We start from the raw sequence: 16,569 nt of genomic DNA on the forward strand, positions 1-16,569 counted from the left end.
TTCATATATAAGTTAGAACAGTGGCGTTGAAGCATAACATAATTATTTAGCAACAAAAGTTTGTGTGCTTTAATATAAGTCCATTTATTTTAGCGTTTGCGTTCTCTGGCGTTCAGGTGCGTAGTAGTGACATACTTCCTAAGGTCAGTTTTGCAAAGGCACGGGGCCTTCGGAAGTACGTCACGGCTACGCACCGAATGCCAGAGGACGCAAACGCGAAAATAAATGTTACATTAAAGCAAACAAACTTTTGTTGCTAAATAATTATGTTATGCTTCAACACCACTGTTCTAATTTATATATGAAGAGGCAATTTATTGAAAAACGTTCCGAAGTCTTTTTGTTTTGTTTTTTCGACTGTCATCGGCACTGTCATTTGCACGTGATTGTGGGCGTCGGCTGCGTCGGTGGTGGTGTGCTGCAGAAGCTACTTCTCTCGTGTTGGACAGCAGGTGAGATGCATTTCTTACAGAAATTATGCTTGAAAACACTGACATAAATAGTCAGCACAAGCAACTGTTGCGTTTTTACATCGCAGTGAGCTGTTAACATAGGGCGTAAGACGCGCAGTGGCCGTGTGGGTGGTTTGTTTACAAATGTAAGGGAGTGGTACGAGGGCGGTTAGTGGTTCTTGTTTGGTGAAGAATTGTTCGTGCAGTGCTTGCTGTTTTCTCCTATGTAGGGTCACGATCGCTGCACTGCACTGGGAAGGAAAAGGGGAATGAAAGAGATAGAGTAGAGGACGGATCGTGCCGTAGCAAAGGCGGAAAGGGAGTGGAACCATGCGGCGCAGAAGTGCGCTAGTGAAGCACGCGTCCCAGGGACCCTCTGCGCGAAGTCTACCACCCCAGACGTGTCGGCGGTTGCGGGCAGGGTAGCTGCGCGCGGAAGAATAGGTCGGAAAAAGGCGAAGAAGGATATGCCGCGAAGCGGCAGCGAGCATATAATGCGCGCGAAGTAAAAGGAAATGAAAGGTATGCCGCGAGGCGGCAGCGGGCATAAAATGCGCGCAAGGTAATAAGGAAATGAAAGGTATGCCGCGAAGCGGCAGCGGACATAGAATGCGCGCAAGGTAAAAAGGAAGAGAAAGGTATGCCGCGAAGCGGCAGCGGGCATATGATGCGCGCTAAAAGAAAAGGAAAAGAGAGGTACGCCGCGAAGAGACTGCGGGCACGAAATGCGCGCTAAAAGAGTGGTGGGGCGCTAGCGCGGCACGGCGACGGAGCGGGATAGCAGCAGCAGCGAGACACGGGCCGGAGTGTGGCGGTGGCGGCAGTGCCGGAGGAGTCCGGGGCAGCCCCGCCGTGAACACGACAACGCAGACTACCGCCCTTAGATAGGGAAGCACGTGTCCGACCTGCCCCGTTTTTGCAGACAACTGCGGCCAACCCCAGAGTGCACCCACCGCCACGAGGACACCCACAGAATCGCCAAAACGCGCAGCGCCCGCGGACGAAGAGAGTCGAAAAGGAAGGAGGTGGCTCGTTCAAAATTTTGGAGCGGCCGGAGAGATGAGCGGGCTATAAGAGCGCGCTGCGTAGTTAGCGAGCAATGAGGCACGCAAATACGAGCCCTTTCAGGATTTGAAATACGCGCCACGCCACTCCTGCCCAAGTATAATATGGTGCAATGTACTTCACCGCGAGCAAAACAATATACTCGCATTTGTCACAGTAAAAGGTTTCAAGACTGCACAGCAATACGGCCTAAAACTGCACCGCGCAATGATTCTATGCTGTATTCGTTCGTGCTCTGAACCCCCATGCCGCCCTCGTAACCAACGTTTTTAGATTGCTCGTACAACTCCCTTACATTTCTAAACAAACCACCCACACGGCCACTGCGCGTCTTACGCCCTATGTTAACAGCTCACTGCGATGTAAAAACGCAACAGTTGCTTGTGCTGACTATTTATGTCAGTGTTCTCAAGCATAATTTCTGTAAGAAATGCGTCTCACCTGCTGTCCAACACGAGAGAAGTAGCTTCTGCAGCACACCACCGACGCAGCCGACGCCACAATAGCCACAATCACGTGCAAATGACAGTGCCGATGACAGTCGAAAAAAACAAAACAAAAAAACTTCGGAACGTTTTTCAATAAATTGCCTCTTCATATATATGTTAGAACAGTGGTGTTGAAGCATAACATAATTATATAGCAACAAAAGTTTGTTTGCTTTAATACCGACTGTTGCGCAAATCAGAGAAAATCGAAAAAAAAATTCTCTCGGCTTAACCGCGCGTTTGTTCGGGCTCAAATTTCGTACAGAGGTTGCATTTGGTGATCAGTTTTGTTTTATACTATATTTAGGTGGGGTACTTGCCTGAATCAGTCAGTATTATCAGGAAATCCCATGGTATGCGGTGACGGCGAACCAAAACCGAAAGACTTCGCAGCAGTGGTGCCCGTGGCGCCCTCTCGCAACCTTCGGAGAAACGAGCTCTCCACCGGGGAGGGCGGTGGGGAGGAGTTGGACTCGCATAGCCATGCGCATAGCCAAGTCACGGCCATGGCCTTCGCTTGATCCTAAAAACGTTGGCTTGATCGCTGCACGCTCGCATTTTCGGTGATGTCTCGCGCTGCTTCGGAGCAGAGAGCACCAAGCAAAGATAATTTGCTCACCAACTTAGCACAGCTGGGTTTCTCCGGTGGGTGCGAGATGGCGCCACGGGTACCATTGCTGCGATGTCTTTCAGGTTTGGATCGCCGTCGCCACATACGATGGGGATTTCCAAATAATTCTGACTGAATCAGGCAAGTACCCCATCTAAATGTAGTATAAAACAAAACTGACCACCAAATGCAACCTCTGTCCGAAATTTGAGCCCGAACAAACGCGCGGTTAAGCCGAGAGAATTTTTTTTCGATTTTCTCTCATTTACGCAACACGCGATATAAAAACATTTATTTCCGCGCTTGCGTCCTCTGGCGTTCGAACGCCAGAGGACGCCAGAGAACGCAAACGCGGAAATAAATGTTCTTATATTAAAGCAAACAAACTTTTGTCGCTAAATAATTATGTTATGCTTCAACGCCACTGTTCTAACATATATATGAAGAGGCAATTTATTGAAAAACGTTCCGAAGTCTTTTTGTTTTGTTTTTTCGACTGTCATCGGCACTGTCATTTGCACGTGATTGTGGCTATTGTGGCGTCGGCTGCGTCGGTGGTGTTGTGCTGCAGAAGCTACTTCTCTCGTGTTGGACAGCAGGTGAGACGCATTTCTTACAGAAATTATGCTTGAAAACACTGACATAAATAGTCAGCACAAGCAACTGTTGCGTTTTTACATCGTAGTGAGCTGTTAACATAGGGCGTAAGACGCGCAGTGGCCGTGTGGGTGGTTTGTTTACAAATGTAGGGGAGTGGCACGAGGGCGGCATGGGGGTTCAGAGCACGAACGAATACAGCATAGAATCATTGCGCGGTGCAGTTTTAGGCCAAATTGCTGCGCAGTCTTGAAACCTTTTACTGTGACAAATGCGAGTATATTGTTTTGCTCGCGGTGAAGCGCATTGCACCACATTTCCGTATACTTGCGAAGGAGTGGCGTGGCGCGTATTTCAAATCCTGAAAGGGCTCGTATTTGTACGTTTCGGGTACATGTTAACTGCGCCTGCGTTCAACTCCTACTTAGACTCAAAATGTACTGCGTGTATTTGTGTGGCAGCGATACTGTGTTGTGGCGCGATTTGCTTTTACAGTGAAAACAATTTTTAGCGTAGTTGTGACACTTGCTGGGGACTTGCCCGGCTACAGCTTCCGTGAGACGACGCTTCCTAAAGAAGGTAGGCCTGCGAGGGGACGTTGCAGGCGACTATCGCAAGTGGACACATGATAATCGCTTTATCGTGAACTTTTGGCACTTTTTAAGCGAGGCTTGTTTACAGTCCTTATAACTTTCTTTCCCTTTTACATTATGCCTAATGACAAACACCTCGAATAAAAAAAAAGTTGTGACTTGCTATGTTGTTTTGATTGTTCAGAATAACACATGCATGCATTAACATCCTTCAGAACATGCTGCCATGCCATCTGGCTGCACTTCCTACAGCAGCTACTGCTCTGTGTCGTGGTGCCAGAACAACGGCAGAACGCACAAGAAGCCAGGGACTAGTTTGTTTCGTATACCACAAGAGAGCAGGTGCGTTGAATATTTTGGATTTCTTTACGCTTACTATTTGGGCAGTAAGGGTGAAAACAAAAATAATTTATTCACATTTATAGCGCTAGCTTCATAATAGGAAGGCTTGGGCAAAACTGCTTCTTGATTTGAGTTTAAAGTACTGTATTGTAAATTATTACTACTACGGGTTAGCAAATATTGGAGCCATTATTTCGGAATGCCTGCAGTGGCGGTGCGACTAAACATTTTTTTTTTATTTTAGATAAGCCGTAAAAAAAGCTGCAGAAAAGGATATGTAAGCAGGACTCTCAACAATATTGGCTTTGTCTGATACATATTATTTCAATCGGCGTAGGTGTTAATTCAAGACCCCCTCAAGAAAGCAAAGTTATGATTTTGGTCAGTGCCTGTCATGAGCTTGCTGCGGACCCCATAATTTTTTATTCCTTAAAGTGTGGCTATATTAACTGCCTCTGGTAGAAATATCTTGTGGTACCAAGTGTAAGAATATTATTCAATCAATTACGCTTACGCTAGGTACAGTCTTTGTCAAAAGTAACCAGGCTGCATGGTTTGCTTCTAGCTTGTGTAGTGGAGCCCCTGTGGCTTTCATAAAGATCAAAAGGTGTTGGAAGGTAAGAAGACCCCCAGTCCTTACCTTTAACGACCATTTCAGCTTCAGGGATGTTGTAAGAGCTCCACTGTATGAGCTAGAAGCAAACCATGCAGCCTAGTTATTTTTGACAAAGGCTACATCACCGTCATTGCAGGATGACAGCATGGGTGCAGTACACTGGTAGAGACGACCTTCTGAGAAAGCCGGCCAGCCTACTGTATGCCACATACAGGGTTTGTAGGGACCATTTCACTGCAAAAGATTTCATGGACCCTGGCCACACGAAGCTCACAAAGCTGGCCGTGCCTAGTGTATGCCGTGACTACCTGTCCTTTGTCTTCTCTGTTAACACTTTCAGATTTGCCTATATTAAGGAACGGGATGGTATTTCTATCTAACCTTTCTGTACCATGCTGGCCTCGGTTTGTACGCAGCCTTTATATGCTCAATCTTTATATCACCCTGGAATAAACAGTTTCCTCAACACTCCATCTGTTTATTAAATACTGCATGCTGAATTACCACTTGCTCCGAACAGTAGACAAGCCTGCCAAATAGAAAGAGCCCTTGTTGATTTATGAATCCAAAGCCTTTTGTATAGTTCTGTTGTCTGCACAACTTAGTCAAATAATTTCGGTACGAAGCATTTTGCACAAGGTATTAAGCGAGACATTCTGTCCGCCTCCGGCCACAGCCAAACGTGAGTAATGCGCAAGCAATTAGAAATTTGCGCCAGTGAAACCGAAACAACAATTGTGGGCCAGCTGCTTCATCTAGCAGCTTTGGCTTCACTAGTGGCTAGGTTCCTTGTAATCGTTTTGTGCAGCATGCTAGCAATTCGAAATTTGTGCCAGTGAAACCGAAACAGGAAGTTTGGGCCTGTTGCTCTCACCAACCGCTAGGTGCGCTGCAATCGACTGGGCTGCTGGGGTCTATGGTAGCGTCCTCTCTTATTCGTTCTTTCTCTGTGGTCTTAGCCTGCAGCTCGCTCTCTTGCTTTCATGCTCGCTGAAGCTGCCAATCTGATATTGCCTTGCTCAGGGGGGTGGTTACCTGCGAACGTCTTGAGTTTGCAGCGCGCTATCTGCTAGAGGCTCGCACACGCCCACAGTTGTATGTGCCCTGAAGAACAGCAATGTTATTTGCGAATGACGACGATGATGCTGATTTTACTGTGCAACCTGGCAGGTGCGTCATTTGGAACAAAATAACTTTGTTCTTGGATAGCTGGCATTAATTTAGTGTAATTAAGCTACTGCTTATCGGAAGAAGTGGTACTCTTCGTAATCGTGATCCCCCGACAAAGTGTAAGGTATTTATTCGTCTATTTTTTCTTCCAGCTCGAAGCTTGCTAGTCTCTTTTTGGACAACGAAGGCGCAAAGGCCGACAACAGTTCGCTGACATACACGCCTCCGAAGCAACTGTCATTTGGTAAAGCCTCTGGTCAGTCGTGTCTACCGTGCATGTAACTGCAGAGTCATGATGATGTCATCATACTGATCTTGTTTTTCTTGCAGATAAACAATCTTCGTTGGGTACATTATCTACATTATCGCTGCTACACGCTGCTGCTGTTCAAGCATTTAAGTAGTGAGTCATTGAACCTTTGAGTCACATTGGTTAGCTCCACTCTCAGTATTGCAGTGCATTGCTGTAGCACCTTACCTTGAAAGCAATTAGAAATGCTGCCAAGATTTATGTGTGTGCCTCTAAACGCACCCTGAGTGCGGATCGAGGCTGACAAGTGTTTTCGAAAGTTTTTCCAGCTGTGCTTGACGGTAATGCTCCCTGAATGCTGACTTGTGCATTAATATGGCATTCAGATACATTCGTGAGGCACTGCTATTTTATTTACATCTCGACTTACGACAGTATTCGCTTCTTATCTGCGGCGCACGCACTGTGATCTTTGTATGGGAAGTTCAACCCCATGTGGATGGAATTAATCCTGAGCTCTCTGCTACGCCGGCTGTCCTCATGGCTCACGTGCAGATTCGTGACATTACAGTCCGCATGCCAGAACCACTGTTTTTTTTTTGTTGTGAAATTTTGTGTGGTGGGTTTTGTAGTAACTGTATAATTGGTTTAGAACAGAAGATTGCAAGGCAGACCATTGTAGTATGTGTTGAAACAATGCCCAAGCGGAACATCGTGTTTGAAAAATAGGTCTTTAATGTTGGTGGATGCCAGTAAGTAAATTACTCCCTTAGTATGGATCTTAATTGAATGACATGAATGCGTGCCGTATATAGACAGCGCTCTAATAAATTTCATTTTGTGTAAATGCATATTATGCAGAATCTATCAAGTGCCCCATCTCCCAAGCATTCAGTGCCATCTGTTACACATGATTGTGGTATTATGTGAAGTTTGACGACGCGAGGCTGCATGTAGGCTTTGAGAAAGCCATAGTAGGGGGCTCTGGATTAGTTTCGACCACCTGGGGTTCTACCTGCACTGACATTGCTCAGCACACGGGCATGCTTGCATTTCACCTTGACCGAAACTTGGCTGCTGTCGCTGGGTTTTGACTCCAGGACCTAAGGCTCACAGCGATTCCTTCTGCCAATGTTAAAGCCATCCCACATGCAGAAATAGGAGCAAGCATTCGTGTTTAGATTTGTGCTTGAAACAAAAGGTGGCATTACCAGTAAGGCAAGGTGTCATCCCTGAAGTGTCTGTTGTTCCCTATAACCATAATTAAATGTACGGAAGCAAATGAAAGGCGATGCATGATGAAGGTTCAGAGGTTCTGGATGATAATGTTTGAACAATGTATACATGCAAAGAATGCGATGTGATACTAAACAGTGTAAAAATATTATCTAATGCTCATGTAGCCTTGGCCAAAATTTTTTGATTCGCTAGGTACTCCAATTTGTTACCTTAGAAAAGCTGGAACATCTGTTGCATTTTTTCAGCATTTAGCGAACTACAATATTGCGTGTATATGCAACGAACCCCTCAGTTTCACTCGAACACATCTAAAGAGTTTGAACTTTCGTGTCTGCTGCACATTATTGTGAGTACAACGCTCAACATTTGCTTGAATATGAAACTTGCCAATGTTAAGAGGTGGCACACATGTACAAAATATACATGCACGTGTCTTTATACTGTCAGGGATCTTGCTCATTAGTTTTTGTTAATTTTCTTTTTTATTTTGTGTGTGTGTGTATGCGAGAAAGATCTCAACGGCAACACAGAATTGCCGCTGGGATTCTTCATTATGTAGGTTGCCGTTGCCATGTAGCACACAGTGGTTATTTTTCACTCATTGGTGCAATCTCTGTTCTGCTGTGGCTTTATGCTACACTTGGGGGCTTAAACTCTGAAGGTCAGAAGACCTTATGTTGAGACCATTTTTTTTTCCTTTCAAAATGGGCCTGATCCTGTGCACATGCTGAATGTTTTCTGTCATCTTCCCCTCTCCACATAAACATAGGATCATCAGCCACCTTGGGGAAGTTTCTGGTTTCAGCCCTGACATTTTGATAATGTTAGTGGGGGATTTTATGAATTCAATTTTCTAGTTTATCAGGGAGGCACCATTGCCGAGGCATTGTCGAGGGTCACTCAATGCTGCTGCCATTTTGCAAAGGTCATTTTGTCCTAATGAAAAGCTGCAACTGGTCCTTGCCAGCAGTCTGTTCTTGTCAAGCTGCTGCAACTTCCAAGAAGCCCAAATGTAACAACGCTGTTCAACAAACTTCAAAACTGCCCTCGTGAAATCAGTGAAGCATTGATTACCAATGATATAGACCACACTAGTGAGGGTTATACTGGGAAAATTTTAGCGCGAAAAACACGGACAGAAAGAGTAGACGACGCAAGTCCGTGTCCGTGTTTTTCGCTCTAAAATTTTGCAAGATGTATGTTAACCAACTCGCCCAGTATGCAGTACTGCTAAATTACAGTTCTACTGGGGTAAGTGACAGACAACCACGAAAGTACACTTTTATACAGCCATAATTTTTCAGCCATGATACCATGTACGTCATGCACAATGAAGGGTACTATTGTTTACTTTATTTTAGGTAGGAAAAATAATTGTAGCAGAGCAGACATTTGGGCTTGTTGGTGTGAATTCATGTTGGAAAAACAGCGCAAACTAAGACAGAGAACACAGAACAAGAGGGGGAGACACTACAAGCACTGACTCGTAAATAAGGTTTATTAGAAAAACAGAACAAAATATATACAGTAACCACCCACGACTGCGCACGTCATAACCTCGGGGAAACAGATTATGTGCATGGCGTGAAAGAGGTATCTAAACAAGAGCGGCGCGCGTATGCACCCGGTTATTGAAGTATCTAAATTCCATATCTGACAAGGCCACTGAAGGTTCGCTGACGCTTTGTTTGCCGGTTTTTCGAATAAAGAAGGCTTCCATCAGCTCCTGGGTCACCTTGTCTTGGTGGCGTAAAAGCACATTAGTTTTCCCGAAAAGGGTAGTGCATTTGCAAACCCGGCAGTGTGTGGGTAGGTTGTGTTGCGAGTCACTGCCGAGTCAGTTAAGGTAAATTAGTTCTGAGGACGTTCTGAGGGTGTTCAGTCAGTTCAGCTGTGGTCTAAGTTTTACTATGGAGGTTGCTGTTGGCAACGAGCTACGCTTTCTTGAAATGTCTTTGAGAGCTACTCCGGGACACCTCTGCTGGATGTATCGCCCGCACACCGTCAAGCCACTCCTCGGTTATGAGTCAGGGCACTCAAAACTGATCAAGGACGGTAACGCTGTTTCGTGCCTTAAGGCTGCTACATCTCGATTCTGCCTTAGGTAACATAGGGTGGTAACGCATTATTCAATTTTTAGTGTAATGAGTAACGTATTTACTTTTTTTAGGTAACGCCTACAACACTGGGTACACTGAAAACTCAGTGTTAAGTGTGTGTTTAATGGGGCGTGAAGACTGAAGAGCACAGCAGTGTCATTGTCAGGGGCTTTCTTTTGGTTGTCATGGTCGTTTCTATTTGAGTACAAGCTTATTTTGTACAAAGAGAAGCAACAACAGGTGGCTGTTGCTGCAATAAATGCACAATTTACAGTCAGGGTAAGTGGAGCCCTTCATACCCTTCTTAATTGCTACTGGGTGATAATATGGGTGGCAAGCCAACTATTACTCACTGAAGTAAGACATGATGTTGGGCTAGTCGGTTCATGGTTCACTGTTCTGTCCATCACATTTTAATCTTGAACCAAAGATTCATGTGTACCTCAATGAGACCTTGTATTAGGTCTGGCAGATCTAATGTAGTGCATGTGTTGGGTTTTCTACTCAGGCAAGGCTGTATGCACCTCTTTTGGCCTTTCTCTCGGAGCAGTCCCCATGTCACTGGGCCTGCTGTAGGCACAAGCGTAAATAAGGGCAGCACATAAGTGCGGTAAACCAGGTCGCCGTTTTAAAGTTCACAAGGTTTTGCTTGCATTGTTACGGCTTATGCAAGTTCATAGGAATGTGGGTCAGTTTATGCCTTGCATATTGACTGAGCAAATATTGCACTACGTTATAAGTAACCTGTATGATGCGAGGAATTATTTTTGGATCTGTGAGCATTCGCTGCAGAAGACCCTGGGGTTCAATTCAGAAAAGAAAGCAGCAGCAGAGCTGAAAGGTGGGGGACAAAGAGACTTATGGCACAACTTTGCGGCTGTATTCCGAGGTTTATGGAGGTACAAGACATTTGCAATTTACAGATTCACAGTTTGTCTCCGCTTCTCTTTCTCACCACTGCTTCTTCACAGTTACTTGTCATTCCGTCCGAGTGTCAGCATTGGCTTGCCTCTTCGTGCAAGAAGGGAGGAACATGCTTTCATGTGTATTGCTGAAGAAAAAAATGATGGTGCACTGATGCACAATCGGCTAAGCAATGGAAGAGTAGCATATGCAGCACTGGGTACATCCCTGGATGCAAAAAAGTGTCAGCAGCTGAGGAGCTCACTTTAAAGGGACCCTGAAATGGTTTCTTCAATCATATTTTATTGCAACAACTCTGTAGAGGTGGTCTCTGCGAGTATTCTAGTCTGATTCAGAAAGCTGCGCGTGGAACCAATAATTTACAAACAATTTTTCAAACTTGCCGCTCACAGCCGATCAGGGCGACACCTCACCGCGCGTTTTTACCCGCCCCTACCACTTGACGTAAACTGGGCAGCCTTGGCCATGGACTGGGCGACCCTTCTCATTGGCTCTGCCCATTGACGTCACGCGCAATTTTTGCAACATTTCATTTGAAACTGAGCACTGATGCTCCTTGAAATATTATTTTATTGGTTGCTTATTATTTTCTAAAAACATACGTATACAGAGGTAAGAATCCAGCGCATTTCTTGAAATTAATGTGGCACTTCCGGTAAAGAAGGAAATCTGTCTGCTCACAAAAGCATGTGTTTTCGTCAAATCTCGGCGCCCGCCTTTGCGAGTTTCCTAGCTGCGCCGACGAGTCGCTGCTATAGTGTACTAGAATTATATATATCGCTGCTGTGGTCGCCCTGTGGGTCTCGGTATGGCGTGTACTGAAAGGCTCGAAGCCCATCTCAGCGGTGGCTGCACGCAGCCGCGCTTCGAGCTCCGGATCCATGCTGTTCGAGCAGCAATCAGGAGACAGATGTGCGAAAACTTGGACGGCGCGGCACCGATCGTCATCAGAAAGACTGCCAGCTATACTCGAGCAGCGACAAAGCATGCCTGCTTATGTTGGGAGCTTTCGGCAACGGCACCGCTCGCGGGCTCTCCGAGCGACGAGCTCTGCTGCTGCCTGGCTGTCGTGGTCGTCGCTAGGCCTATAGCTCGTTTCGCGTCGAAGAGGCAGCGGCCGGCGCTTCGGAAGTCGCCTGAGCTATAATAAAAGGCTTACTCTACACATCGCTTTACAGTCAACAGCATCATCTCACAATAAAGTAATAGTATGGTCACTTTCCGCGACGCCTTCAGCCGCGAAGCGAGCGGGCGCCAGGCGAGCCGGACCCCAACGTCAGGCCAGCGGCAGCTGCAAGGCGGTTGTGGCCAGAAATTTGCTCGTATCACAGTTGTTACCTTTACCAGCAGCTCAGTATTGGTCAGCGATCCTCAAAAAGGACACATTTTTCACATTTCTTGGCCTAGGGTTTATTATTTACGTCAAGAACACTCTTTAGCTCATTTTTTTATGACGCCGGCAGACCTGATCCAGGCCGGTCGGCCGGCCGGCATGCTCGGCGTACTTGACATTCGCACAAGGAAATACAAAACAGCCATTCTACCAGAGATGATGCTTTCTAGATTCGAGCAACGACAACATGTCTGTTAAAAAGTGGATCTTTCGGCAACGACACCGACTGCGGCAACGCCGGGCGACGAACTGCGCGCTGGTCCCAGGCTGCCCTAGTCGTCGCTAGGCCTAATGGTTTCGCATCGCTGACGGCGCTTCGGAAGTCGCTTGCGCTATATCAAAAGACCTACTCTTCACATCGCTTTACTGCGAACTCGTCCCATAATAGAATATATATTCGATTTCCACGACGCCTTCAGCAACGGAGCTAGCAGGCGGCAGGCGAAGCGCCGCAGCAGCGCCAAAGCGGCTATGGGATAAAATTTGCTAGTATCGCATTCATCACTTGTACGATCAGCTCGGTATTGGCCAACGACCGTCAGAAGTGATGCATTTTTGACATGCATCTATCCCAGGGCTTGCTATAAACGTGACAAACAATACTAGCGCGTTTTTCACTCGCCGGCGGCCGGCGTCAAGGCTGGCAGGCCGGCCCGGTGTGGCTCGGCCCCGAGCGCCCTGAGGAGCGCGCTGTACCGCCTGTTCCGTATTTATCTGTCAGTGTTAGAAAAAATTCTCCTGCGCAAACTACTGGACTATATGGGCGCAAACGCCAACTACAAGGTAGCTTTTGATGGTCTTCTTCTTTCAATATGTAATTTAACATCTAAACTTGCCTGCATTTTCAGGAATCAGCGAAAAACTGCATTCGGCTGCGGCAGAACTTTTTGTCCAGACGAGCAAAGAAGCCACTTTGACAGGCTGCGCCATCTGGCGAGCGGTGAGGCAACCGATGTCATGGCTTGTGGCGGGAATGCGCACGTTGCGCGGTTTCTTCGGATGTGCGTGTCGTCTGCTCCTTGAAATTAACCTCGCTCGCCAGATGGCGCAGTCTGTCAAACTGGCTTCTTTGCTCGCCTGGACGAAAAGTTATGCCGCAGCTGAATGCTGTTTTTCGCCGATTCCTGAAAATACAGGCAATTTGAGATGTTAAATTACTTATTGAAAGACGAAGACCATTATAAGGTACCTTATAGTCCCGTTTTGAGCCCATATAGTTCAGTAGATTGCGCAGCGGAATTTTTCGTAACAGGGACAGATAAATATGGAACACGCGGTACGTCATCACGACGCTGCCGCTCTCCGTGCTCGCTTTCGCTCCCGCTTCCCGTCGTTGCGTCTGCCGCGCGCGGCTTGTCGTTGACATCTAGCAAGTTGCACGCAGGCGACGAGCTGCGATCGGACGTTGCGACGCCGTTCGCAACAGCGCACCGCAGTGAATCGCACTCACTTTCGCACATGTGTCTGCGACCACCGGAAGTAAACAAGCAGAGCGCCATTGCCTGACGTATGCATGGGCGGAGCATCGGCCCGTCTTTTCTTTTTTTTTTCGGAGCGAGCCCCGCGTGTGTGAGTTGAGGGTGGTATGTGGGGGAGAGGAGGAACATCATTTTTAATCGGCGATATCTTCGGTGTTGATGGTGTTCGCTTAACAATTTTTGCGGTGCGGCGACAAGTGATGGAATACCGATCTCTCGTGGGCTTTTGCTAACCTTGGCAAAGAGCTTTTCAGGGTCCCTTTAAGGACCCCTCGCATTAGTGTTTTGTGTGGGAAAAGGCATGAACTAGTGAAAGACTCTTCGGAACGGATGCTTTTTCTTTCTTTTTTTTGCATTTCACTGATGCTTATCTGTATATAGATAGGGCTTTTCGATCGTGGGTTTTATTTTTCTTAAATTCAGAGAGTAGAAATCGTAAAAAAAAATTTTAGCTTAAATTTTGGTAGGTTTCTTAAAACAAATATTGATAATTCAGGGTTTTTTCAACTCAGTTTTTGCAGCAAAAGACAATGTACTATAAGCGCCTGTCTGTATATTGTGCATAAAATGGTCTTTTTTGTTATCTTTTGCTCGTTGTTTTCGTGAACAATATGGAACTCAAATTGCTCTAAAGAACTGTTTACCTGTTGAAGTGCTTTTTTTCTCATAATGTGCAGTAATTTTTTTTGTACACTGCCATCTCTTGCACAGCACTTCCCTGTCTGCGCAAGACCTGCCTACCTTTGTGCACTGGAAAAACATTCATTCAGCATCACAGTGGCTATTTTTAAATGCACAAGAGCCTTTGAGCAAGGTGCTGCTATCGCAGTGTTGAAACAGCAACATCAATAAAACATCTAGTCGGTATCCATGTCTTTCTCGCTCCTAAAACACACTTGTTGATCTTATCGTGGAATTAAGCCATGTCATGAATAGCAAGTGTTAAAAGAGGGTTAAATCATCAGTCAACTGAAAACACTCCTCTTCAGCACTGGATACATGCTAATTTTTGCTGGGCGTCTTCCTTCTCTAGAAGGCGATTATCAGGTAGAAATTGGGTTTAACCTGATCTTTGAAATATTTTTGGGATGCAAGAATCGGGTGAAACCATGTTTTACCTGAAAATGAAGTGCCTTATATATAGTATATATAGAGCATAATGGGTGACACTTGCATGTGGTCACATATTGGAAACCACTGAAGAGTCATCATCCCTCAGTGTCATTGTCTTGTGCAAATGCATGCAAATGAGGCTTAGAACATAAGGAACATGAATGCTTTTGGTATGTTGTGGTTTTATTGCTTTGGAGCTTTGAAGTTAGGTGAAGCACTGTTTTTTAAAAAAAAGCGAGTAGTTTTGTGTGTGGAAATTCTTTAGTTGGGCGACTGAAATTCAACTTCAGTTTCAGACATGCCAGTCACACTTGACGTGGTTACCACAGTGCAAAAACATGCGGACAAAGAAGAAAGGGCAGGACAACAGGATGCTCTGTATAGTCGAGCGGGGCTAACCAACTCACCCAGCCTTGCCTGTTCTTCTGTGTTTGTTGTCGTTTGCACTGTTGTAGCTATGCTTCCGTCCTTCAGGCTCAAATAATTTTTGCCCCAGTGATAAAGGTTGTTGCGTTTTGGTGCAGTTTGTACAGGAGTTCTTTTGATGAATTGATGTATTGTGGTGCCTTTATCCAATTTGCATTTTTTTTTTCGTTCGCTGCTTGGTATTAATGGGCACAGCTTTTTTCTTGCTTCACTTGTGGCAACAGCTCCTGGGGAACAACTTCTTGAGCTTTGCCGATGAGAAGCGCTGCAATTGGTGTGAAGTTTGACAATGAAGAAGGATTCATGAATTTTCTCAATATAGCAGGTTGGTTGCATCTCCTATCAACTCTTGAAGACTCTTAGACTAATTATAGAAAGACAGAGCATCTGGCACTTTTCCTGACAGATTTTGAAGGTTTTCATTTATCCTTTCCAGACAAGTCCTTGCTGGTCCTGTTTAGTTGTGCATTATGACGCTGTCTGTTTTAGTGAAGAATGTATATAGTTTTTACCTTTGGTCGACGTAGTGTCTCCTCTGAAGAGACTCAGATTATGAGGGTTTAGATTTTTTAGCTTGTTGGGAGCTGTGACGGTGGTTGTAGTGGGTTAAAATATGTGTGTGGCATGCGCACAACAAGGAGGAAGTTCTCGTAGTGCTGAACGAAGTGCATTTTGTGAAAGTGGTCAGAACATGCAGGCCCAATCCTCTCCTGCATTGCTGGTGGGCTTAACTTTTCTTCCACTCCCATTTCAGGCTCTTGTAGCAAAGGCCCTGAGTCTTGGTGGTAGCCTTACCGAACTCGGCTACTGCATCTGCCAGGACTTGGTGGTTCCCGGGGAAGCTGATGGCGACAGCCTTGTGCATGGCAGCTCAGCAGTCATTAAATACACTGCTTGGCTCTTAACTAGTGAACACAGACTCAAGAAGGCGAGTGTACTGGCATTTTCTTGTACTGCAGTAGAATAGCCAGATGGCAAATATTGAAGTTTTTAGTGATCCTAAATCGCAAAAGTGAGTCTGAATTAAAAGGCCACCTTTCTACAATATCAGTTGTGCAGATGTCTGCAAAGATAATGTTTTGTAACGTAATTTTCAAGTACGCACGGCAGCTTACTGCCCGCTTTCCTTCACTATGAGCGACGGTGCATTGTAATGACCAGAGTTGTAAGCTGTAAGAGATAACAGTACTCACAGTTCCTGTGGTAAAACTGTGGTCAGTTACAAGCCAAGAATGCAGCGGCATAGTATACCATTTCAGCGAGGCCCTCAAGACAAAATAGCGTCGGCCGATTGTCATGACGCTGCGGTTAATCCCATTTCACTGAGGTACCTGCCATTCACTGGCGATTTCACTCTAGGGGATCAACTGTGATGTCATGAGAACCAGTCGATGCCATTGACTGGAGGACCTCCTTTGAAGGGCATTCGCTGCTGCATTCTTGAGTTTGTACTTAGTGCAATTCTTTTTTCCGGTGGTGTTTGAATGAGAGCACAAATAACAAAGCACGAAAAGGTAAAAAAAAATGCCTTCATTAATGTTGTCAGTCTGCATGCATTTTGGAATGTATTTTACGGGTAGCTTTGCATTTGTGTTCTCCATGGCAGCTGTTGATTGAAACAAGCAAGGCTGCAAAGCAAGGTGGCGATTGGAAAGAGCCTGGCTTTGCTCCTTTATTATGCTAGCCTCTAGATTTCCTTTATTTCATTTAATAC

General features: G+C 45.7%; 1 pseudogene across 1 annotated transcript in view; it reads left to right on the forward strand.

Moving 5' to 3' along the window:
* Positions 1 to 3,055: 3,055 nt before the first annotated feature.
* Positions 3,056 to 16,569, forward strand: part of LOC149355957 (FK506-binding protein 15-like) — a 57,657-nt pseudogene continuing 44,143 nt past the window's right edge. Inside the window, exons 1-2 of the transcript XR_016289356.1 lie at positions 3,056 to 3,214; positions 15,610 to 15,783. The product of XR_016289356.1 is annotated as an FK506-binding protein 15-like (transcript). The remainder of the gene's footprint in view (positions 3,215 to 15,609; positions 15,784 to 16,569) is intronic.

Source organism: Amblyomma mixtum, chromosome 3, assembly GCF_055824585.1.
Source record: "Amblyomma mixtum isolate Tamu chromosome 3, ASM5582458v1, whole genome shotgun sequence".
Lineage (NCBI taxonomy): Eukaryota > Metazoa > Arthropoda > Arachnida > Ixodida > Ixodidae > Amblyomma > Amblyomma mixtum.